Source organism: Triticum urartu, chromosome 7A (genome assembly GCF_056163025.1).
Source record: "Triticum urartu cultivar PI428250 chromosome 7A, HENAU_Tu73, whole genome shotgun sequence".
NCBI lineage: Eukaryota > Viridiplantae > Streptophyta > Magnoliopsida > Poales > Poaceae > Triticum > Triticum urartu.
Window position 1 is genome coordinate 65,571,539 of NC_141879.1, and position 24,328 is coordinate 65,595,866.

The 24,328-nt window shown below is 44.4% G+C and overlaps 1 pseudogene; it reads left to right on the plus strand.

The window, feature by feature from the left end:
* The first annotated feature begins 228 nt into the window (after window positions 1-228).
* LOC147957834 (uncharacterized) overlaps window positions 229-24,328 on the plus strand; it is a 38,203-nt pseudogene continuing 14,103 nt past the window's right edge.

The following is a 24,328-nucleotide window of genomic DNA, read 5'->3' on the forward strand; positions in this document are numbered from 1 at the left end:
CGATGGCAGGGGACGCGCCGATGGGGCGCCGCGAGCGCGGGTGCGGGATGCGCACGGGCGCGGAGAGGCATGCGCGAGCTCGGGCGCGATGAGGAGGAACAGGGGAGAGAGGGGGGGCGCGAGGCATGCTCACGGGGGGGGGGGGGGCGTAGGGTCGCGGCAGCGGCTCGAGGAGGAGTCGAAGTCGCGTCCGGTGAGGAGGAACGGAGGACGACGGGGCGACGGGCGATGGCGGGGTGCGGTGATGAAGAGGACGGCAGCGGCGGCGGGGTTGGGGCGCCGTGCGGGAGCGAGGGAAGTGAGGGAGGGGGGGCTCGCCCCGATCCAGATCGGGGGAGGGAGCGAGGGGGGGCGAGTGGGGGAGAGTGGGGATCGGGTGAGGGTTAGGGTTTGCCTGGGGGTGGGGGGATAAGGCAGGGGCGGGGTGGGCTGGCCTGGCGGCCCGTCGGCTTCCTGGGCCGAGGCCTAGATGGCCAGGGGGTTCTCTCCCTCTCTTTTATTTTTTTTGTTTTACCTTTTGTCTTTTCTTTCTATTTATTCTTTCCTGTTCTAGTTTAGTCATACTTTATTTTAGTTTTTTTTTTATAAAACATGACCATAGCTCCTAAAATAAGGTTTCAGAACATCCCTCTACCATAAAAAGTTTGGTGGTCAATTAAACTAGTTTAACATTTGTTTATTATTTAAAATCATTTGAATAATTGTTTTGCTATGGTTTTATTCACTTTAGAGTATTTAATCATTTCATAAAAGTGTGGTTCCTCCACCATAATTGATTATGATTTAGTTGCAACAATTTGAACATTTTTGATTTGACTATTGGAAACTTTTAATGTTTGACTTCAATTGAAATTTGAATTTGGCTCGGATCTGAACTAACACGAGATTATCAACAGTAATCGTGGTGACGTGGCATCATTACCAGAGGGTTACTGTAGCTTGATTAACCGGGCGTCACAATAGGCGGATACAAGAACTTGTGCACAACCTATTTAGTAAAAATGCAACGACTTCTACCCCAAGTATGCTCTATGCAAGGTGTTTTTATGATATGATCCAAGATGATCTAGTATGACAATCTTAATGTTGTATGATGCTATGGTTCTTGCTTAGAAGCTCTTTGCTTATCTTTCCTTTTTGCTTAAAAGCTTGTTTGGCTCTTTGATGTTTGAGCTCTTTTCTCATGCAATGCTTGACGAACCAAGATAGCAATTGTGTATGCGATGACAACCTTGTGACACAAGAGATGAATACCAAGATATGCAACAATGATGTATGTATGCTATGGGAAGTATGATCACTAATGTACACAAGTCTCGTTGCTGACAATACTCAAAGGCTAGTCTCGATGGGTAAGCAACACAAAGGAGTAAGGCTATGATGGCTATCAATGTAATGGCAAGAGTGATATGTCCAATACCAAGGCGAGGTTACCGTTCTTGCTTACGGTATGGTGCCAAAATGGTGGACCGAATACCAAGATGTAGTCGAGGTGGTCATTGTTAATGACGCGTCCGTGGCGAAGATGGTCGGCGGTGATGTTGATGTCGAACCGTACCTAGATAGCTGAAACACAAAAGGATACGGAACCGCAACTCAAATTCTCAAAGCTCGAAGTGGCAACACGTATCGGAGTATGAAACGGGTAAGAAATGGTGGTGGTATGCGGAAGTGGTGATGGTGTATAGGTGGTAGGAGTGCGTATGCGGAAATGTGGGGTGGTGGTGGTGCAAAACTGAAAAAATTCAGTTTCATTAGGGTTCGTCGGACGTCCGGTAGGGGTCGGACATCCGGTGCCTGGGCGAAATTTGGGCACGGGATGAACAACTAGGGTTCATGGTGGAGATGTGGAAATTCGTCGAATCCGGAGGATTTTGTGGATGGAAAGGGTGGAGACAAGGGGGAAAATCTAGATCCACTCAAAACAAAGCAAATCCACTGATCAAATCCAACAAAATTTCAACACACCAACAAATCACAAAAAAAATTGGGGCTATTTTTGTGGGGAATTTTTGAATTTGGTTCAAAAACAACAAAAACTAGGCTAGCAACACAACAGGGAGGGTCCGAAATCATGATCAACGAGGATCTTGATACCAAGATGATGTAGGGTGGAACCCTAATCGGCCGATCTTTCACGAAAGGAGCGGATCCCGTGATGAACACGAAGAACACGAGGAGGGAAACGAGGGAAAACACAAGGGGAAACACAAGAGGAAGCACTAAACCAACACGAATAAGTCACACATGCATGTGCTAGATCCTTGAGTACATAAGGAAAGATACATGATCCACGGACAACTAAGGATGATACAAGGGTAGCCGGTCTTCTCCGTGAGGAGGTCTTGAGTTCTTCCCTAAAAGGGATCTTGAATACGCTTGGGGGATCTTCTCCGTTGGAGGCTCGAATCTTCGAGGAGAAGGTGTCCAAGTGGATGAGCAAAGATCTCACAAAAAATATGAGCACATCCTTTGTTAACCCTAGCTAGAAGGAATAGGAGGGCTATATATAGTCTAAATGCAAATGGGGCGAAAGGAGGGGTACATGGGCCTCGGGCCCGAGACTGGACACAGCCAGGTACCGGATGTCCGCTGGGGACCGGTCGTCCGGTGTCTCATGAGCGTTCGGTCGTTCGGTCTCCTCCGGACGTCCGCTGGATTCGTTCTATGATGGGGGTGCCAGACGTCCGGTAGCTCCAGACTTCCGCTGATGTTGGCTCAGGTGCGGTCGCGCCGGTCGTCCGGTCGGGGCCGGACGTCCGCCCCATTGCCTCGGGTGCAGGGGCACCGGTCGTCCGGTCTAGACCAGACGTCCGCTCGCTGGGGCTCGGCTGATGTTTCAGGCGCCGGACGTCCGGTCCCAGCCGGTCGTCCGGTGGCTGGGACTTTTCCTGCAACCCTTCTTCTTCGTCTCCGTCTTCACATCCATCTTCCTCTCCTTCTTCTCCTCGCTCCTTAGCTTCTCCTTGATACTTGAGTATGCACAATGTGTCCATATGAGGTAGTAGCCATGTCTCATGTGCATCGAAGTGGAATTGTGAGAGGAGAGATGTCACCTCGGTTTCAAGAGCTCTTGCGCGTTCTCGTGTCATGGGTCCGAGTGGTGTCGTAGGAGATGTAGTTGGGTCCATGGGGATGACCTGGGGATGCTTTGCATCACCATCACTTCATATTTCCTAGGACAAGACGCAAAAAAAACTTCTATCAATATGCCATCAAACTCAGAAGATCTGAAATCTTGAGCGTCAGACCTGGGATTTGTAGCAGATGAGGTGCCAAACTTGCCTTGCGAAAGGGAACAGGCTGCAGAGGAGCATTGCTGATTCGAGAACTTGGTCTCCCCGCGCACAGAGATTATCATGGGTCTTGCTGGAATTGGATATTTCAATGTGTAGCTAATCATCTGTTTCAGTTCAATTATTTAGTAGCTCTCTGCTCATTGCATATTCTTTTAGCTATTGCTGTTGTACAGTGGGAAATTTCAGATGCAGGTCAAGGAAACAGGATGTTGATGAAATATCCTGCATTGTTGCTGAGGTAATTAGTCATTTCGGCATTACCTGCATTTCTGAGATAGGTTCATCCTCGACGTAGTCATTTCATAGTGATTTGCTCGATATAAATAATCCACAAGAATATGCACCATCTTGGGAAATTGGTATGCTTGCCCTGAAAACACACTATGTCTTTTCTATCTTATAAGCTTTAAAAAAGGGATATCATCGGTTGATATTAGGGCATCGAATTGATGGGTTGAGAAGTAGTTTAGGTAGCAGTTAAATGGTATAGAGAATGTGGGCCAACATAGCATTTAGCATGTATAGTCCCAAATAAATTTAGCGTCAAATATAGAATTGTTTTAGAATGTTTGTTACTCTCTTTTCATGGACCCAAAAGATAAGGTGTTTAGTATCAGGTTCCACGGGCTCTAGCTAGATATATTTTTTGTAGGATGCCTATAAGTATAATCAATGGGTAATCCTACATGTTTTCTAACAATTATTTATGTATTTATTGACATATTTGGAAAATGAAGTTTGCATACAGAAATATAGGTTGTTTGATTATATTATCAAGTGAAACTTCATTATTTTACTTCCCTACAGGTTATATTTCTGTTCGTACATTTGGTAACACCTTCAGAACCTACAAATTAAATAAGGATATGCTTTTTGTGCTTTTAACACCTAAAAAATCGCAAACATATTTGTCTTGATTATTGTCATATAGCAGAATTCCAACAACATTAGTGCGTGACAATTTTCGATACATTGATTGATGGCCATTTTAGGAACACTTGATATTCTACAAGAGTTGTTGGATTACAAAAAGAGTGTAATATGACAACTTTTCTGTTTTTCCGATTGATCGAGTTGCCACATATTCTGATGTAAAAGGAATATTAGAAAGAGGAACCCACTCATTTTCTACTTGGATATGAAGTTTCCTCTATAATTCATATTCTTACATACAACAGATGCGTGTCAATAATTTTCACTATCATTTTTTTCTATTTTTAGCTCATGCAGCTGCACAGGTTGACGACTAGTTCCTATAAAATCAAATTGATACGGAACAAACAAGTATTACTAGATACAAAGCTTTATACAGAACCAACAACTATTCTTTTAAAAGAATCCAGAAAATGGTATTTGATTTACTATTTTTAATGCTGAGTGTGTGTTTACCTTAGCTCGAGAGTAGTAGCAGCTAAATTGAGAACCATGACAGTAAAAACATGCAACGAGCTACTAACATCGCCATAGCAAGTCCATCAATAATAACAGTCATCCCTGCAATAATAACAGACTACACATCACAAGCAAACAATAGCAAGCCAGCAAGCATGAGGAGAGGCTGCTGGGTTATCTGCGGCTGCGAGGAGAGATTGTTGCTTTTCGTGCTGGAGAGGATAGTCGCCGGTCAAATCCAGGTGTCGCCGCCGGCGGTGGCGGCGAGTCCAGGCGGGCAATTCGTCGAGCACCTACTGGGCGGAACCTGAGCAGCTATAACAATGGCTCACCAAAGGGGTGGCAGAGGCGGGAAGGTGCAAGAATCAACAGAGGGGTTGGTTCATCACGCCGCCGCCACTCTGCTCCGCTGCAACCATTGCCGCTCCCGGTTTGTTTTGTGCTCCTGGCCGCCTCGACCTTCGTTCGTCAAGGGTCCATGGCATGGAGGCGTGCTGGATCACCCTCTTCTCTACACATCTAGAAGAGAAGACTCGACCAGAGATTGGACACAGGGTAGGAGAGGGATAGGAAGAGGAAGGAGGCCCCGCCGCGCCCGAATCCCTCGCCACGGGGAGGGCTGCTGGTGGGCACGAGCGTTGAATCCAGCAGGAGGGGAGGACGCATCATAGGGTGGCAAGCTCAGGAGGGTGCCTGGCGGTGGCAGGAGTCGCCGGAGCAAGGCGAGGTGGCCGGCGTATGTGGTTGCGGTGGCAACGAGTCACATCATAGAGAGGGAGAGGGATTTTCTCTGAGCGGTGCGTGATAGAGGAAGATGGTGCCCTTAGTTGTAGCGCATGCCCGTAAACACCCGCTATTACTAAGTAGGGTCAGCCAACGGATTTTGTCGACCGATAGTAGTAGCGCGGGTTGTACCTCATACGCTACTACTATTTTATTAGTAGTAGCGCGTGTTATACAACCCACGCTACTACTACGGCCTGTCCGTAGGGTATGGTTAGAGATATTTACTAGTAGCGTGTTTTTTAGACCACACGCTACTAGTAATATTTACTAGTAGCGTGGATCAATATAGCTCGCTACTAGTAATTAATAGTAGCATGGGGTCAATATACCGCGCTACTAGTAAGCTACTGCCTATAAGCTTTTTCCTAGTAGTGTAAGTAAATAAAAGTGTGATGATCATCATTATTAGATCATTGTCCCATGTGAGGAAAGGATGATGGAGACTATGATTCCCCCACAAGTCGGGATGAGACTCCGGACGAAAATAAAAAAGAGGGGAGAAAGGCCATAAAAAAAGAGAAGGCCTAAAGAAGAAAAAAAATTGAGAGAAAAAGGGAGAAGGGACAATGTTACTATCCTTTTACCACACTTGTGCTTCAAAGTAGCACCATGATCTTCACGATAGAGAGTCTCTTATGTTGTCACTTTCATACACTAGTGGGAATTTTACAATATATAACTTGGCTTGTATATTCCAATGATGGGCTTCCTCAAAATGCCCTAGGTCTTCGTGAGCAAGCATGTTGGATGCACACCCACTTAGTTTCTTTTGTTGAGCTTTCATACACTTTTAGCTCTAGTGCATCCGTTGCATGGCAATCCCTAATCACTCACATTGATATCTATTGATGGGCATCTCCATAGCCCATTGATACGCCTAGTTGATGTGAAACTATCTTCTCCTTTTTGTCTTCTCCACAACCACCGTTCTATTCCACGTATAGTGCTATGCCCATGGCTCACGCTCATGTATTGCGTGAAGATTGAAAAAGTTTGAGCACATCAAAACTATGAAACAATTGCGTGGCTTGTCATCGGGGTTGTGCATGATTTAAATATTTTGTGTGGTGAAGATGGAGCATAGCCAGACTATATGATTTTGTAGGGATAACTCTCTTTGGCCATGTTATTTTGAGAAGACATGATTGCTTTGTTACTATGCTTGAAGTATTATTATTTTTATGTCAATATTCAACTTTTGTCTTGAATCTTTCGGATCTGAACATTCATGCGACAATAAAGAAAATTACATTGAGAATTATGCTAGGTAGCATTCCACATAAAAAATTCTATTTTTATCATTTACCTAATCGAGGACGAGCAGGAATTAAGCTTGGGATGCTTGATACGTCTGCAACGAATCTATAATTTTTGATTGTTCCATGCTATTATATTATCTGTTTTGGATGTTTAATGAGCTTTAATATACATTTTTATATTATTGTGGGACTAACCTACTAACCAAAGGCCCAGTGCAAATTGCTGTTTTTGTGCCTATTTCAGTGTTTCGCAGAAAAAGAATATCAAACGGAATGAAACCTTCGGGAGAGCGATTTTTTGGAACAAACACAATCTAGGAGACTTGGAGTGGACGTCAAGGAAGCATCAAGGAGGACTCAAGGCAGGGAGGCGCGCCGCCACCCTCGTGGGCCCCTCGTGGCTCCCCTGGCCGACTTGTTTCGCCTATATATACTCATATACCCTGAAAACATCCGAGAGCACCACGAAACCCTATTTCCACTGCCGCAACCTTCTGTACCCAAGAGAACCCATCTTGGGGCCTTTTCCAGAGCTCCGCCAGAGGGGGAATGGATCACGGAGGGCTTCTACATCAACACCATAGCCTCTCTGATGATCTGTGAGTAGTTTACCACAGACCTTCGGGTCCATATTAGCTAGATGGCTTCTTCTCTGTCTTTGGATCTCAATACAAAGTTCTCCTCGATCTTCTCGGATATCTATTCGATGTAATTCTTTCTGAGGTGTGTTTGTCGAGATCCGATGAATTGTGGGTTTATGACCAAGATTATCTAGGAACAATATTTGATTCTTCTCTGAAATCTTTTATGTATGATTTGTTATCTTTGCAAGTCGCTTCGAATTATTAGTTTGGTTTGGCCTACTAGATTGATCTTTCTTGCAATGGGAGAAGTGCTTAGCTTTGGGTTCAATCTTGTGGTGTCCTTTCCCAGTGACAGCAGGGGCAGCAAGGCACGTAATGAATTGTTGCCATCGAGGATAAAAATATGGGGTTTATATCATATTGCTTGAGTTTATCCCTCTACATCATGTCATCTTGCCTAATGCCTTACTCTGTTCTTATGAACTTAATACTCTAGATGCATGTTGGATAGCGGTCGATGTGTGGAGTAATAGTAGTAGATGCAGAATCGTTTCGGTCTACTTGTCGTGGACGTGGTGCCTTTATACATGATCATGCCTAGACATTCTCATAGTTATGCACTTTTCTATCAATTGCTCGATAGTAATTTGTTTACCCACCGTAATACGTATGCTATCTTGAGAGAAGCCAGTAGTGAAACCTATGGCCCCTGGGTCTATTTTCCATCATATAAGTTTCCAATCTATTTTACTTTGCAATCTTTATTTTCAATCCATATCATAAAAATACCAAAAAATATTTATCTTATTATCTCTATCAGATCTCACTTTTGCAAGTGGTCGTGAAGGGATTGACAACCCCTTTATCGTGTTGGTTGCAAGGTTCTTACTTGTTTGTGTAGGTGCGAGGTGACTTGCGTGTAGTCTCCTACTAGATTGATACCTTGGTTCTCACAAACTGAGGAAAATACTTACGCTACTTTGCTGCATCACCCTTTTCTCTTCAAGGGAAACCCAATGCAGTGCTCAAGAGGTAGCAAGATGCAACAGCTACTGCCTGACGAGCTACAGCTTGAAGGCGAGCTGCCTCCGTCCTACTCTCATACTCGTTCAACTCCTCCCTGGTTATAACATATCTCCTTTTTTCCTGAAAGTCAAAGAAAGTAGGAGCAGGGAGAGCAACATGGACGGTGCGCCGTCTGTCAAAGATTAGTCGGTACTGGAGGAACTGATCGTTCCTCTCAAGAAACTGGTGGCGAACCATAGCATCATAATCTAGATAAGCAGGAGGCAACTCAATATCATTTCCACGTATGGGTATATCAAGATAGTTAGCTACATGAGTTGCATAAATTCCACCAAACAAATCTCCACTTATACTGTTCTGATGCAACCTACGTGCAACAATAGCCCCCAAGTTATATTGTTTATCACCTAATACAGCACTCCTGAGGACACTAAGATCTGGAACGCACATGTGACAAGCCTCATCTTTCCCGTTAATGCATCTACCAATGAAGAGAGCAAAATAATGTATGGAAGGGAAATGAATGCTCCCTATGGTAGCTTGTGTGATTTCCCTAGAGTCCCCCACAATAATACTAGCAAGAAAGTCTTTATATTCAGATTTGCGATGTTCACTAACATTGCCCTAGTGCGGGAGTTTACAAGTAGTATTAAAATCTTCTAGGTCCATGGCATATGATTTATCATAAAGATCAAATAAAACTGTGTGAGAATTGCGCGAGGATGTAAATTTAAACGTTCTCACAAATCAATCAGTTAGATAGAGGTATTGTCGGCACTTATCTGACATGAAGCTCTCAAGATCAGCATTACGCACATATGCGTCAAATTCATCCTTGATGCCTGCCTGGACCATGAACTCCCCTGATGGCCATTCACAAGGCCGCACTTGAGCTTCCCTTGGTATTTCATTTTCCGGCTCACGTATCGCGAGCCTCGGTCCTTGCTTCCTTGAGGAACCACCTTGGTACATTTTCCTAAACATTTTTCTTCCTCTAAAAAAAATTTCTGAAATTTTTAGTGACTCAAAATAAAAGTGAACCAAACTTAACAAGATTGATAGCAACTACTCCTACAAGTGCCTACAGGCCATATCATGCATTAAAACTACTTTTGACCACATAAATTTGACATGCAAGCTCAAGAACAGGGTCACCTAAGCAGCAAAAATTTACAATAAATAAATCACTAGAACAGAAACTAATTGGACCATTGGAGGAGTCACTTACCAAAGATCAATCCCCCAAAGCAGTTTTGTGAATGGAGCTTTGAGCTAGGAGATCGAAAATGGCAGCAAGATGAGCTAGAACTCGGGTTTGAGCTGGTGGATGATTTTTTTGGAGAAAGACGAAGTGTGTGGGTGCAAGAATAAGCGGAGGGGGCCACGTGGGGTCCACGAGGCAGGTGGCGCGCCCTGGACCCTCGTGGCCAGGTGATGAGGCCCCCTGGTGTGTTCTCAGTGCCAATAATTCTTAAATATTCTAGAAAAAATCATATAAAATTTTCAGGGCATTTGGAGAAATTTTATTTTCGGGGTATTTTTTATTGCAAGGATAATTCAGAAAACAGACAGAAAATACTATTTTTGCTTTATTTAATCTAAATAGCAGAAAGTAAAACGAGGGTACAGAGAGTTGTGCTTTCTAACTTCATCCATCTCATGCTCATCAAAAGGAATCCACTAACAAGGTTGATCAAGTCTTGTTAACAAACTCTTTTCAAATAACATGAAACCGGAGAATTTTCAAATAACACTAAGTTACCTCGGGATATGCACATCCCCAACAATAAGAATATCATATTTCTTCTTGACAGTAGGAAGAGGGAATTCAAAACCTCCAATAGTAATCATTGGAATTTTTCCAATAGAATTGATACTGTGGACTTGAGGCTGTTTCCTCGGAAAGTGTACCATATGCTCATTACCATTAACATGAAAAGTGACATTTCCTTTGTTGCAATCAATAACAGCCCCTGCAGTATTCAAAAATGGTCTACCAAGAATAATAGATATATTATCGTCCTCGGGAATATCAAGAAGAACAAAGTCCGTTAAAATAGTAACGTTTGCAACCACAACACGCACATCCTCACAAATACCGACAGGTATAGCAGTTGATTTATTAGCCATTTACAAAGATATTTCAGTAGGTGTCAACTTATTCAAATCAGTTCTACGATATAAAGAGAGAGGCATAACACTAACATCGGCTCCAAGATCAAATAAAGCAGTTTTAACATAGTTTCTTTTAACGGAGCATGGTATAGTTGGTACTCCTGGATCTCCAAGTTTCTTTGGCATTCCACCCTTAAAAGTATAATTTGCAAGCATGGTGGATATTTCAGCTTCCGGTATCTTTCTTTTATTTGTAACAATATCTTTCATATACTTAGCATAAGGATTCATTTTAAGCATATCAGTCAAATGCATACGCAAAAAGATAGGTCCAATCATTTCAGCAAAGCGCTCAATATCCTCATCATCCTTTTTCTTGGATGGTTTAGGAGGAAAAGGGATGGTTTTCTGAACCCATGGTTCTCTTTCTTTACCGTGCTTCCTAGCAACAAAGTCTCTTTTATCATAACGTTGATTCTTTGATTCTGGGTTATCAAGATCAACAGCAGGTTCAATTTCTGCATCATTGTTATTGTTAGGTTGAGCATCAACATGAACATCATCATTAACATTATCACTAGGTTCATGTTCATTACCAGATTGTGTTTCAGCATCAGAAACAGAAATATCATTGGGATTCTCAGGTGTGTCAACAACAGGTTCACTAGAAGCATGCAAAGTCCTACCATTTTTCTTTTTCTTCTTCTTAGAAGAACTAGGTGCATCAACATTAATTCTCTGAGAATCTTGCTCAATTCTCTTAGGGTGGCCCTCGGGATACAAAGGTTCCTGAGTCATTTTACCCCCTCTAGTCACAACTCTAACAGCATTATCATTTTTCTTATTATTTAATTCATTGAGCAAATCATTCTGAGCTTTAAGTACTTGTTCTACTTGAGTGGTAACCATAGAAGCATGTTTACAAATAAGTTTAAGTTCACCTTTACTCTAGACCTATAATGACTCAAGTATTCAATCATATAAGCATTACGTTTCAATTGTCTACCAACATAAGCATTGAAGTCTTCTTGTTTAATCATAAAATTATCAAACTCATCCAAGCATTGGCACTGGTAGAAAAAGGGCCTGTTGTCCCGGTTCGTAAGGGCCTTTTTGTCCCGGTTCCTGAACCGGGACTAAAGGGTCGGTACTAATGCCCTGTCCCTTTAGTCCTGGTTCAATCCAGAACCGGGACAGATGGGCCACCACGTGGCCTGTGCGCGGAGCCCAGGCAGGAGACCCTTTGGTCCCGGTTGGTGGCACCAACCGGGACCAATAGGCATCCACACGTCAGCATTTCTGTGGCTGGGGTTTTTGTTTTTTTAAGGGGGGGGGGGGTTGGGGGTTTTGGGGGGTGAATTTAGGTGTTTCATATATTGTGTTAGCTAGCTATAATTAATAGAGAGAAGTGTCCTCTCTTATGTCCGTGCTTGGTCGACGCTACGTACTATACATACGTATAGAGAGGACTAGACACGCTAGCTAGCTAGTAAGCAAACGAAGGAAACAGAAGATCGTCATGAACATATATGCCTATAGAGAGAAGTGATATCGACCACCTCTCCTTCTCCGAGAGATTGGTCGAACAACAAGTTCTCGTATATCTATCCGACACTACCGGCTACATATATACAATAATTATCTCTTACAAATATAATCATACGGACTCATGGTCCACATAGTATTCTCCGTCTTCAGCGATCACGTGGTCAAGAAAGAATGCCGCCAATTCCTCTTGAATTGCTCGCATGCGAGCTGGTGCTAGGAGTTCATCCCGCTTCCGAAACATCTAATTTGAAGAAGTGGGTCAATACATATATATATATGAATGAATGAAACTCAACACAAATGATGGTAATAAAATAAAATTGTGAATTTTGTTATTTACGTACTTCATATTGTTCGTCAGTGTAGCCCCGCTCACAGGTCGTGTGGCGGATGGACTCGCAAACGTAGTATCCACAGAAATCATTCCCTTGTTCCTGCCACAACCACTTTACAAGAAATAGAGGTCAATCAAACTGATAAGCAAGAATTTCAAATCAATAGGAGATGCGCGGAACATGCTACTATAGTACTTACTTTCGGGTGTCTAAATTGCAGCTTCTTCGGGAGTCCTGGAGCTTTTTTGGAGAATTTTTTCCAAACCCTGCCAGACAAAGAAAACAATTACTTGATATATCAGGAAATGAACAAAGTTGCTGATATGGTGGATAATGACCGATTTAACTTACTTCTCGAGCATTTGAGTCATGTCCGCATAGTCCTGGGGATCTTTTCGTCTTGAGTCTAAGACGGTTACTAGTCCCTGCTCAAGCTTAATCTCTAGGAGAATATAGTGATAACTGCACACGCATGCATAACTCATCAATTACATTACTATAACCTTGACTAATATATAAGGGAAACCGAATACGCACAAGACAGTAACACTCACTTGAAGTTGTAAGGAAAGAGTATTATATCTTTGTTTTCATTTATTACCAACAATCGTAGCAAGTTGGCCTCGGTAGCTGCGGCATGAAATTTAACCTGAGTTGCATCTATGAGATATGTGTTAATGAACCCAATATCACCGACTTGTCTTTTCTTCAATTCGGCGATCTTCAATCTGCATAATATAGTGAGGATGATTATAAATACATGCAATGAAAGAGCTGAGCTATATAGAGAGACTTAATGACAGAAGTAGTACTACTTACAGAGAGTAGCAGGTGACCGTTGTTTCATCGAGGGCCAATTGATTGAAAAACTGAAAGAACTCCTCAAATGGAACAGGCAACAGTTCAATTCCAACGAGGCCATGCTCCTTTTTAACTTTCACATGCAAAGTACTCCTCCCCCCAGAGTCTCTGCAGATTTTCAACTACCAATCATGCAATCTTCGCATCATCGTTGATAGAGATCTTTCATCTTTGACGAGAGGCTTCCCGTACTCATATCATTGTATCTGCACCTCCATGAAATCATAATGTACATCGTCGGGCAGGTAATCGCCAAGATTGCTATAACCGGGCACCATCCTCGGATCATTAGCGACGTTGTCGCTAGGCACCTTGAGCGGGGGGCACGATTGCTTCACTTGTTCGCCGAGCTGGGCAATTTGTTTCCCAGCTCGTCGTTCTTTCAGCCTTTGATCACTGGCAGTACTTCCCGACCGCTCCGCTTCGGCAAATTCCTTTCCAATAATGCGCTCATAGTTTCATTTCGGCGGAGACTTGGGTGGTTTTGTCAGGGCAGCCAGAGTGCGCTTCGCTTTCACCGGATCTACCTTCTCCTCCGGCGGTGGATGTTTCTTTGCTTTCACCCCTTCAAAGTACTTCCTCACTTCTTCTCGTGCGATCTCGGCATTCTCCTCCGGGGTCCTCTCATATGGTAACTTCTCTGGAGTCTTCAGAGAAGGACCGAATCTGTATTTCCTCCCGCCTCTGGCTGTACTGCTAGACGCTGGCAGAGCAGATGGAGCAGTTGTCTTCTTTACTTGCTTACGAGGCGGAGGAGAAGACTATGACGCGCCGGAGCAGCCGGAGCGGCGGCAGGTCTCTTCCGCCCTTGCTGACGAGGCGGAGAAGGAGGAGGCTGGCTGCTCGGGCGCGTCGGCGCAGGCGGAGAAGGAGGCGGAGTGCTGCCACACGCCGGAGAAGGAGCCGGTCGAGTGCCCTGATCGTCACTCGCCGGAGAAGGAGGCGGTGGAGGAGGCGGGGTGCCCTGAATCGCCGGAGGAGGAGGCGGTGGAGGAGGCGGAGTGCCCTGACTTGCCGGAGGAGGAGGAGGAGGCGGAGGCGTCCAGTTCGGAAGGTTGATGAGCTCCTTCCGCCATAGGCATGGAGTCTTTAGAGCAGACCCCAGCCTAGTCTCCCCTTCACCGATAGGGTGGTCAAGCTGGAGGTCCTCAAATCCCTCCGTTATTTCATCCACCATCACCCTAGCATATCCTTTTGGAATCGGCCGGCAGTGAAAAGTTGCGCCGGGTTCAGTAGGATAAACAGAGCCAATAGCCGCCTTGACCTTCAAATTCATCCATTGCGTCATAAGGTGGCAATTTTGAGATTCCGTGATAGCATCCACGGGATAGCTGGCAGGAGCCGTCAAGGCATGCTCCGGCTGAAGCAGCTCGGTGGAAGCCACGCTCCTTCTCCACTGAGATGGCGGGGTAGCTTCGGGGGAAGCTTCGGCAGTACGTTTGCTGCGATTTGCTTCTCGTTCCTCTATCGCTTGTACCCTTGCTTGCAGCGCCTGCATTTGGGTCTGCTGCAATTTTTTCCTCCTCTCCTGGGATTTGTAACCGCCTGCGTCCGGAAACCCAACCTTCCACGGAATCGAGCCTGGCGTGCCTCGTGTCCGTCCAGGGTGCTCAGGATTCCCGAGGGCCATTGTGAGCTCGTCGTTCTCTCTATCTGGATAGAACGTCCCTTGCTGCGCTGCTTCGATATACTGCTGAAGCTTCCTGACTGGTATGTCCATTTGATCGTTCGTCCAAATGCACTTCCCTGTTATAGGGTCCAAGGTTCCGCCAGCCCCGAAGAACCAAGTCCGGCAACGGTCTGGCCAGTTAATTGTCTCTGGTTCGATCCCTTTATCAACCAGATCATTCTCAGTCTTGGCCCACTTAGGCCGGGCTACGAGGTAGCCACCTGACCCCGTGCGATGGTGATGCTTCTTCATCGCAGCATTTTGCTTGTTTGTCGCCGACATCTTCTTACTCTTTTCCGATGTCTTGTGGGCCACAAATGCGGGCCAGTGATCTCTGATCTTCTCATATCTGCCCTTGAATTCTGGTGTCTCTTTATTTTCGACAAACTTATTCAGCTCTTTCTTCCACCTCCTGAATAGTTCTGCCATCCTCTTAAGAGCAAAAGACTTGATTAATTGCTCTTTAACTGGCTTCTCTGGATCATCCTCTGGTGGTAGGGTGAAATTTGACTTTAGCTCAATCCAAAGATCATTTTTCTACATATCATTGACATAAGACACCTCAGGGTCTTCTGTAGCCGGCTTTAACCATTGCTGGATGCTGATCGGGATCTTGTCCCTAACCAAAACCCCGCACTGAGCAACAAATGCGCTCTTTGTCCGGAGGGGTTCAATCGGTTGGCCGTCGGGCGCGATTGTTATGATCTCAAACTTTTCATCCGAGCTCAACTTTTTCTTTGGGCCTCATCTCTTTACCGAAGTTGTGCTCGATCCGAAGGGCTAGAAAAAAGAACAAAGACTTAATTAATATGTGTACATACCAAAACAATGAATGCATCAATTAGCTAGTTAGCAGAAGCTTAACTAATATATATACCTGGGCGGACTCAGTTCGGTCACCGGAGACGTCATCACGGTCTCCTTCTTGCACCGGCATTGGGTCACCGGAGCCGTCCTCACGGTCTCCTTCTTGCACCGGCATTGGGTCACCGGAGCCGTCCTCACGGTCTCCTTCTTGCACCGGCATTAGGTCACCAGAGCCATCATAATCATAGCTAGTTGCTTCCAGACCATCGGTGTCATTGAGAAACAACGAGACGACGGCATCACTTCCTCGTGCGATTATGTCTCCCAACAACTCTTCTTGTACTTCGTCTCGGGCGGTGTCCATAGTTTCTACAAATATTGACAACATGGCAATTATTATTCAAACATGACAGATGGATATATTAGTGGCAAACGTAGAACTAATATTAATTAGTGGCCTCGACGCTGCTTCTCTAGGGTTTGGGGTGGCCTCGACAACGCTTCAAGGATAAAAAAAGAAGAGGAAGAAGAAAAAAAGAGGAGAAGAAAGAATAGAGGACTCCTCTATTCTTTCTTCTCCTCTTTTTTTCTTCTTCTACCTCTTTTTTTTATCGGGAACGGGGGTCGTCGAGGGTCACCGAGCGGTAGAGGAAACCCTAACTAGCAAGTATAGTGGGTGTGAGATACATGTGGCCGTCGGTGTCGGACACTACATCCACGTCCCACAAGTGGCGCGGGCTTCGATGCCCACGTCACTTGTGGGACGTGGATGTAGTGTCCGACACCGACGGCCACATGTATCTCACACCCACGATACTTGCTATTTAGGGTTTCCTCTACCGTTCGACGACCCTGACCCTCGACGACCCTCGTTTCCGATAAAATAAAGAGGAAGAAGAAGACAAAAAAGAGAAGAAGAGTGTCGGACACTACATCCACGTCCCACAAGTGACGTGACATGGATGTAGTGTCCGACACCGACGGCCACATGTATCTCACACCGACGATACTTTCTATTTAGGGTTTCCTCTACCGCTCGGCGACCCTGACCCTCGACGACCCTCGTTCCCGATAAAATAAAGAGAAAGTAGAAGAAAAAAAAGAGAAGAAGAGGAAGAAGAAGAAAAAGAGAGAAGAAGTTCTCTTCTTCTCTTTTTTTTTCTTCTTCTTCCTCTTTACCCTCGACAACCCTCGTTCCCGATAAAAAAAGAGGAAGAAGAAGAAAAAAAAGAGGAGAAGAAAGAATAGAGGAGAAGAACTCCTCTATTCTTTTTTCTCCTCTTTTTTTTCTTCTTCCTCTTCTTTTTTTATCCTCTTCTTCCTCTCATGTTCGACGACCCTCGACCCCTCCGCGACCCTAGACCCCCTCTCGACCCCCTCATGTCGAAGTTATCGGGTAGGGGGTATATCGACAACGGCATACCCGATACATACATACATACATATCACATGCATCCATACATATATGAACAAAATTAATATCTACTAATTAACAACCTAAATAAAAAAATACATATAGGAAGAAGAAGAAAAAAGAAGAGAAGAAAGAATAGAGGATAAGACTTCCTCTTCTTCCTCTCCTCTTCTTCTCCCTCTTCTTCCCCTTCTTCCTCGCCTCTCTCATGAATGTCCGACGTTCTCGACCCCCCCCCCACGTGTCGAAGAGAAAAAAGAAGAAGAAAAGAGGAGAAGAAGAAGGGAATAGAGGAGAAAAGAGAAAATAGAATATATATTCTATTTTTCTCTTCTTCTCCTCTATTCCTTTCTTCTTCTCCTCTTCTTTTTTCTTCTTCTTATTTATTTCTCCTCGTCTTCCTTTCCCCTCTTCTTTTCCTTTCTTCCTCTTCTTATTTCCTTTTTCCTCTCATTCTTTTTCTTCTTCTTCTTTCTTAAAAATACATGATGTAGTATTGCCTAATTCATTGTTCATATGAATATACAAACATTTGCATATTTACAATAATTAATATCACCAAAAAAATCTATGAACAGAAAAAAATCCTAATTTTTCTAAAAAACTATTGCATATATACATGAACATATATATACACAGAGAACATATATACATATATATAAAAAACAAACATATATAAGAAAAAAATGGCATATATATGAAAAAAATGCTAGCTAGGGAGGGCGCCGGCCGGACCAGGAGGACCGCGGGGTCGGCGGCGAGGATGGCGACGGGGCAGTGGGCGCGCGCTCGGGGTAGGGGGCGCGGACGACGGCGGCGGCGGGCCGGGGCGGCGCGCGTCGGGGAAGGGGCCGGCGCGGGCGACGGCGAGGGCGGGCCGGGGCGGCGCATGTCGGGCAGGGACGCGGGCGACGGCGACGGGGGCGGGCCGGGGCAGCGCGCGTCGGGGCAGGGGCGTGGGCGACGGCGACGACGGGGGCGGGCCGGGGCGGGCGACGGCGACGACGGGGGCGGTCCGGGGCGGGCGGCGTCGGTGTCGTCGGGGGCGGCAACTGCAAGATGAGAGTGAAAATTTCCTAAGTGTGGACTTATATAGCAGAGCCTTTAGTCCCGGTTCGTGGCAGCAACCGGGACTAAAGGTGGGCATTAGCCCCGGTTGGTGCCACCAACCGGGACCAAATGCCAATTTTCAGCAGCCCAAAGGGCGGGAAGCGGCGGCCTTTGGTCCCGGTTGGTAGCACCAACCGGGACTAAAGGGGGGCATTGGTCACGGTTCGTGGCACCAACCGGGACCAATGCCCCCTTTAGTCCCGGTTGGTGCCACCAACCGGGACCAAAGGCTTTGTGCTACTGCGGCGTCGAAAGTTTAGTCCCACCTCGCTAGTTGAGAGGGGTGCGAAGTGGTTTATAAGCCCCACTGTCGCACCCCTCTCGAGCTTCTCTCCATTGCAGGCTTACGGGCCTAATTGTCAATGCTATGCCTGTGGGCCTATTGGGCCTCCTGCGGGCCTGAATCCTGGCCCTTGGATGGGTTTCTAGTCGTATTCAGGCCGTGGGGGCCCAGTAGGTGGCATTTTTTTGTTGCTTTATTTTGTTTTCTTTTGTTTTTTGCTTTATTTTTTAATTCTTTATGCTTTTAGTTTTAGAAAAATTATAAACTTTTTGTTAATGCCATTAGTTTTCAAATTTGAAAACACTTTTTTTGTTTTTTTGTTTCCTTTGTTGCTTTATTTATTTTATTTTGTTTCTACTTACAACAAAATACTTATTGTTGCTATTTTTTCCAGTTTTTTTGTTTTGTTTTCTGCATTATTTATTTTCTTTTTTTTCTTTTTTTATTCTTTTTGGTTTTAGTTTTAGAAAAATTATAAACTTTCTGTTTGTGCCATTAGTTTTCAAATTTGAAAACACTTTTTTTTGTTTTCTTTGTTGCTTTATTTATTGTATTTTGTTTCTAATTACAACAAAATACTTATTGTCCTATTTTTGCATTATTTATTTTTAATCCAGTTTTTTAATTCTGTTTGAATTCTTTGAAATTTGTGTGAATCACAAGTTTGTGATTAACTTACTAAAAAAATGAGAATAGATGCGCTTATAGAGAAAATTCAACCTAAATTCATACTAAATTTCTATGAATTTCAGAGAAATTTACTATGAATTTAGGTTAAACTTTTCTCTATTAGGGCATCTATTTTCACTTTGAGAGGAGCTCAACAAGGCAGAGAGGGAAGGGCTTATAAACCGGTGTGAGGCCCCTTCGGTTGGCGAGGTGGGACTAAACTCTGCCGGCAACGAGGACCAACCCTTTAGTCCCGGTTTGTGGCGCAAACCGGGACTAATGGTCATGGGCTAGCGGCGAGGAGCAAAATTATAAACTTTCTGTTAGTGCCATTAGTTTTAGAAAAATTATAAACTTTCTGTTAGTGCCATTAGTTTTCAAATTTGAATTCTTTGATATTTGTTTGAATCACAAGTTTGTGATTAACTTTACCTTTTCTAGTTTTTTTTGTTTTTTGCATTATTTATTTTCTTTTGTTTTTTGCATTTTTTAATTCTTTTTGCTTTTAGGTTAGAAAAATTATAAACTTTCTGTTAGTGCCATCAGTTTTAGAAAAAAAATATAAACTTTCTGTTAGTGCCATTAGTTTTCAAATTTGAATAGTTAAAATTTGAATAATGGTATTAGGACGGCCGAACCTTAAGACATGAAAGCATTTCAAATGAACTCTGAAAAAGTTGAAAGTTGGCATGGTATCATAATTTCACCCACATAGCATGTGCATGTACAAAACGGACAATGGTAGCATGTTCGTGTGTTACAAAGTTGGCATGGTATCATCATAATAGTTGCGGGAGAAAGTCTTCACTTTTTCTTCGCTTGTGTCATTTGCTTATTGCGCCGTAACCATGTATAATCTTCATTGTTTATCAGGATGCTTGGGTCAGCCTTGACATTGAAGGGAGGAATTTGATGAAACTTTTCATAATCTTCAGACATGTCTGTCTTGCCGTCCACTCCCAAGATGTCCCTTTTTCCTGAAAGAACTATGTGGCGCTTTGGCTCATCGTATGATGTATTCACTTCCTTATCTTTTCTTTTTCTCGGTTTGGTAGACTTGTCCTTCACATAGATAACCTGTGCCACATCATTGGCTAGAACGAACGGTTCGTCAGTGTACCCAAGATTTTTCAGATCCACTGTTGTCATTCCGTACTGTGGGTCTACTTGTACCCCGCCGCCTGACAGATTGACCCATTTGCACTTAAACAAGGGGACCTTAAAATCAGGTCCGTAGTCAAGTTCCCATATGTCCACTATGTAACCATAATATGTGTCCTTTCTGCTCTCGGTTGCTGCATCAAAGCGGACACCGCTGTTTTGGTTTGTGCTCTTTTGATATTAGGCGATCGTGTAAAATGTATTCCCATTTATCTCATATCCTTTGTAAGTCAATACAGTCAAAGATGGTCCCCTGGACAACAAGTACAACTCATCACAAACAGTGTTGTCACCTCTGAGACGTGTTTCCAACCAACTGCTGAAAGTCCTGATGTGTTCACATGTAATCCAGTCGTCGCACTGCTACGGGTGTTTGGAGCGCAGACTGTTCTTGTGTTCATCAACATACGGGGTCACCAAGGTAGAGTTCTGTAGAACTGTGTAGTGTGCTTGAGACCAAGAATATCCGTCCCTGCATAGTATTGAGTCTCTTCCAAGATGCCTTTTCCAGTCAGTCTCCCCTCATACCGCGATTTAGGGAGACCTATCTTCTTAAGGCCAGGAATGAAGTCAACACAAAACCCAATAACATCCTCTGTTTGATTGCCCATGGAGATGCTTCCTTCTGGCCTAGCGCAGTTACGGACATATTTCTTTAGGACTCCCATGAACCTCTCAAACGGGAACATATTGTGTAGAAATACGGGCCCCAGGATGACAATCTCGTCGACTAGATGAACTAGGACGTGCGTCATGATATTGAAGAAGGATGGTGGGAACACCAGCTCGAAACTGACAAGACATTGCGCCACATCACTCCTTAGCCTTGGTACGATTTCTGGATCGATCACCTTCTAAGAGATTAGATTGAGGAATGCACATAGCTTCACAATGGCTAATCGGACGTTTTCCGGTAGAAGCCCCCTCAATGCAACCGAAAGCAGTTGCGTCATAATCACGTGGCAGTCATGAGACTTTAGGTTCTGAAACTTTTTCTCTGGCATATTTATTACTCCCTTTATATTCGACGAGAAGCCAGTCGTGACCTTCATACTGAGCAGGCATTCAAAGAAGATTTCTTTCTCTTCTTTCGTAAGAGCGTAGCTGGCAGGACCTTTATACTGCTTCGGAGGCATGCCGTCTTTTTTGTGCAAATGTTGCAGGTCCTCCCGTGCCTCAGGTGTATCTTTTCTCTTCCCATACACGCCCAAGAAGCCTAGCAGGTTGACGCAAAGGTTCTTCGTCACGTGCATCACGTCGATTGAAGAGCAGACCTCTAGGTCTTCCCAGTAGGGTAGGTCCCAAAATATAGATTTCTTCTTCCGCGTGGGTGCGTGTCCCTCTGCGTCATTCGGAACAGCTAGTCCACCGGGACCCTTTCCAAAGATTACGTAGTGTAAATCATTGGCCATAGCAAGTACGTGATCACCGGTACGCATGGCGGGCTTCTTCCGGTGATCTGCCTCGCCTTTGAAATGCTTGCCTTTCTTTCGACATTGATGGTTGGTCGAAAGTAATCGACGATGGCCCAGGTACACATTCTTCCTGCATTTGTCCAGGTATATACTTTCAGTGTCATCTAAACAGTGCGTGCATGCGTGGTATCCTTTGTTTGTCTGTCCTGAAAGGTTACTGAGAGCGGGCCAATCGTTGATGGTCACGAGCAGCAACGCCTTAAGGTTAAATTCCTCCTGTCTGTGCTCATCCCACGTACGTACACCGTTTGCATTCCACAGCTGTAAAAGTTCTTCAACTAATGGCCTTAGGTACACATCAATGTCGTTGCCGGGTTGCTTAGGGCCTTGGATGAGAACTGGCATCATAATGAACTTCCGCTTCATGCACATCCAAGGAGGAAGGTTATACATACATAGAGTCACAGGCCAGGTGCTGTGATTGCTGCTCTGCTCCCCGAAAGGATTAATGCCATCTGCGCTTAAAGCAAACCATACATTCCTTGGGTCCTTTGCAAACTCATCCCAGTACTTTCTCTCGATTTTTCTCCACTGCGACCCGTCAGCGGGTGCTCTCAACTTCCCATCTTTATTTCGGTTCTCACTGTGCCATCGCATCAACTTGGCATGCTCTTCGTTTCTGAACAGACGTTTCAACCATGGTATTATAGGAGCATACCACATCACCTTCGCAGGAACCCTCTTCCTGGGGGGCTCACCGTCAACATCACCAGGGTCATCTCGTCTGATTTTATACCGCAATGCACCGCATACCGGGCATGCGTTTAGAATCTTGTATGCACCACGGTAGAGGATGCAGTCATTAGGGCATGCATGTATCTTCTCCACCTCCAATCCTAGAGGGCATACGACCTTCTTTGCTGCGTATGTACTGTCGGGCAATTCGTTATCCTTTGGAAGATTCTTCTTCAATATTTTCAGTAGCTTCTCAAATCCTTTGTCAGCCACAGCATTCTCTGCCTTCCACTGCAGCAATTCCAGTACGGTACCGAGCTTTGTGTTGCCATCTTCGCAATTGGGGTATAACCCTTTTTTGTGATCCTCTAACATGCGATCGAACTTCAGCTTCTCCTTTTGACTTTCGCATTGCGTGCTTGCATCGACAATGACCCGGCGGAGATCATCATCATCGGGCACATCGTCTGGCTCCTCTTGATCTTCAGCAGCTTCACCCGTTGCAGCATCATTGTGCACATCGTCTGGTTCCTCTTGATCTTCACCAGCTCCCCCCATTGCAGCATCACCGTATTCAGGGGGCACGTAGTTGTCATCGTACTCTTCTTCTTTGCCGTCTTCCATCATAACCCCTATTTCTCCGTGCCTCGTCCAAACATTATAGTGTGGCATGAAACCCTTGTAAAGCAGGTGGGAGTGAAGGATTTTCCGGTTAGAGTAAGACCTCGTATTCCCACATTCAGTGCATGGACAACAAATAAAACCATTCTGCTTGGTTGCCTTAGCCGGATCGAGAAACTCATGCACGCCCTTAATGTACTCGCAGGTGTGTCTGTCACCGTACCACTAGTAGAAAAAGGGTCAAACGTGAAGCACATTAGTGCCGGTTTGAATTTGAGCCAGCACTAATGGTACCATTAGTGCCGGTTCGAACGACTATGCATTAATGCCGGTTTGTGTTGAACCTTTAGTACCGGTTCGTGCCACGAACCGGTACTAAAGGGGTGATGGCAGGCTGGCGTCAGGATGGGGCCCCATGATCACCTTTAGTACCGGTTCGTGGCACAAACCGGTACTAAAGGGCTAACCTTTAGTACCGGTTTGTGCCACGAACCGGTACTAAAGGGGTCTGACCTATAGTACCGGTTTGTGACACAAACCGGCAATATAGGGCAATTTTCAAACTCTACCCCCCCCCCCCCCCCCCCCCCCGTGTGTCGCCATTTCAGTTCTGAAAAAATCAAAAGAAAATGATAAAAACTTCAAAAAATAAAATCCTTCGAGAGGTAGTTATATTACTACATCTACTAGTTAGGAAAATTTGAAAACTTAAATTTGGACATGTTTTGCAAAAAGTGTAGGGAAAATGTAAAACGGCTATAACTTTTGCATACGATGTCGGAAAAAAACGTATAATATATCAAAAAATTCAGCACGAAAATCCGCATCCGATGGAGACCGCCTACGGCATGTTTGCAATTTTTTAGAATCCTCAAATTCCAAAAGGAAAAGAAGATATGGTCAAATTTAAGTTTTTTTAATTTTTTTGTTAAATCTGGTCAAACTACTTATCAAGTATTAATGTTACTACATAATTATTAAAGAATATTAGTGTTACTAAATAATTATTTCAATTTTTTGAATTTTGGTCAAATCTGGTCAAACTGTGGTCAAACTATGGTCAAACTATGGTCAAACTTATTCAACAAATATTAGTGTTACTAAATAATTACTGTTTTTTAGAATAATAGTTTCAAACTCAAACAGTGAAATGTGTGACTTCATGCTCAAGCTAAACTCCTGAGGGCTAATAGGATTGGCATCTTACTATTGTCAGGAAAACAACAAGTGCAGACTTGA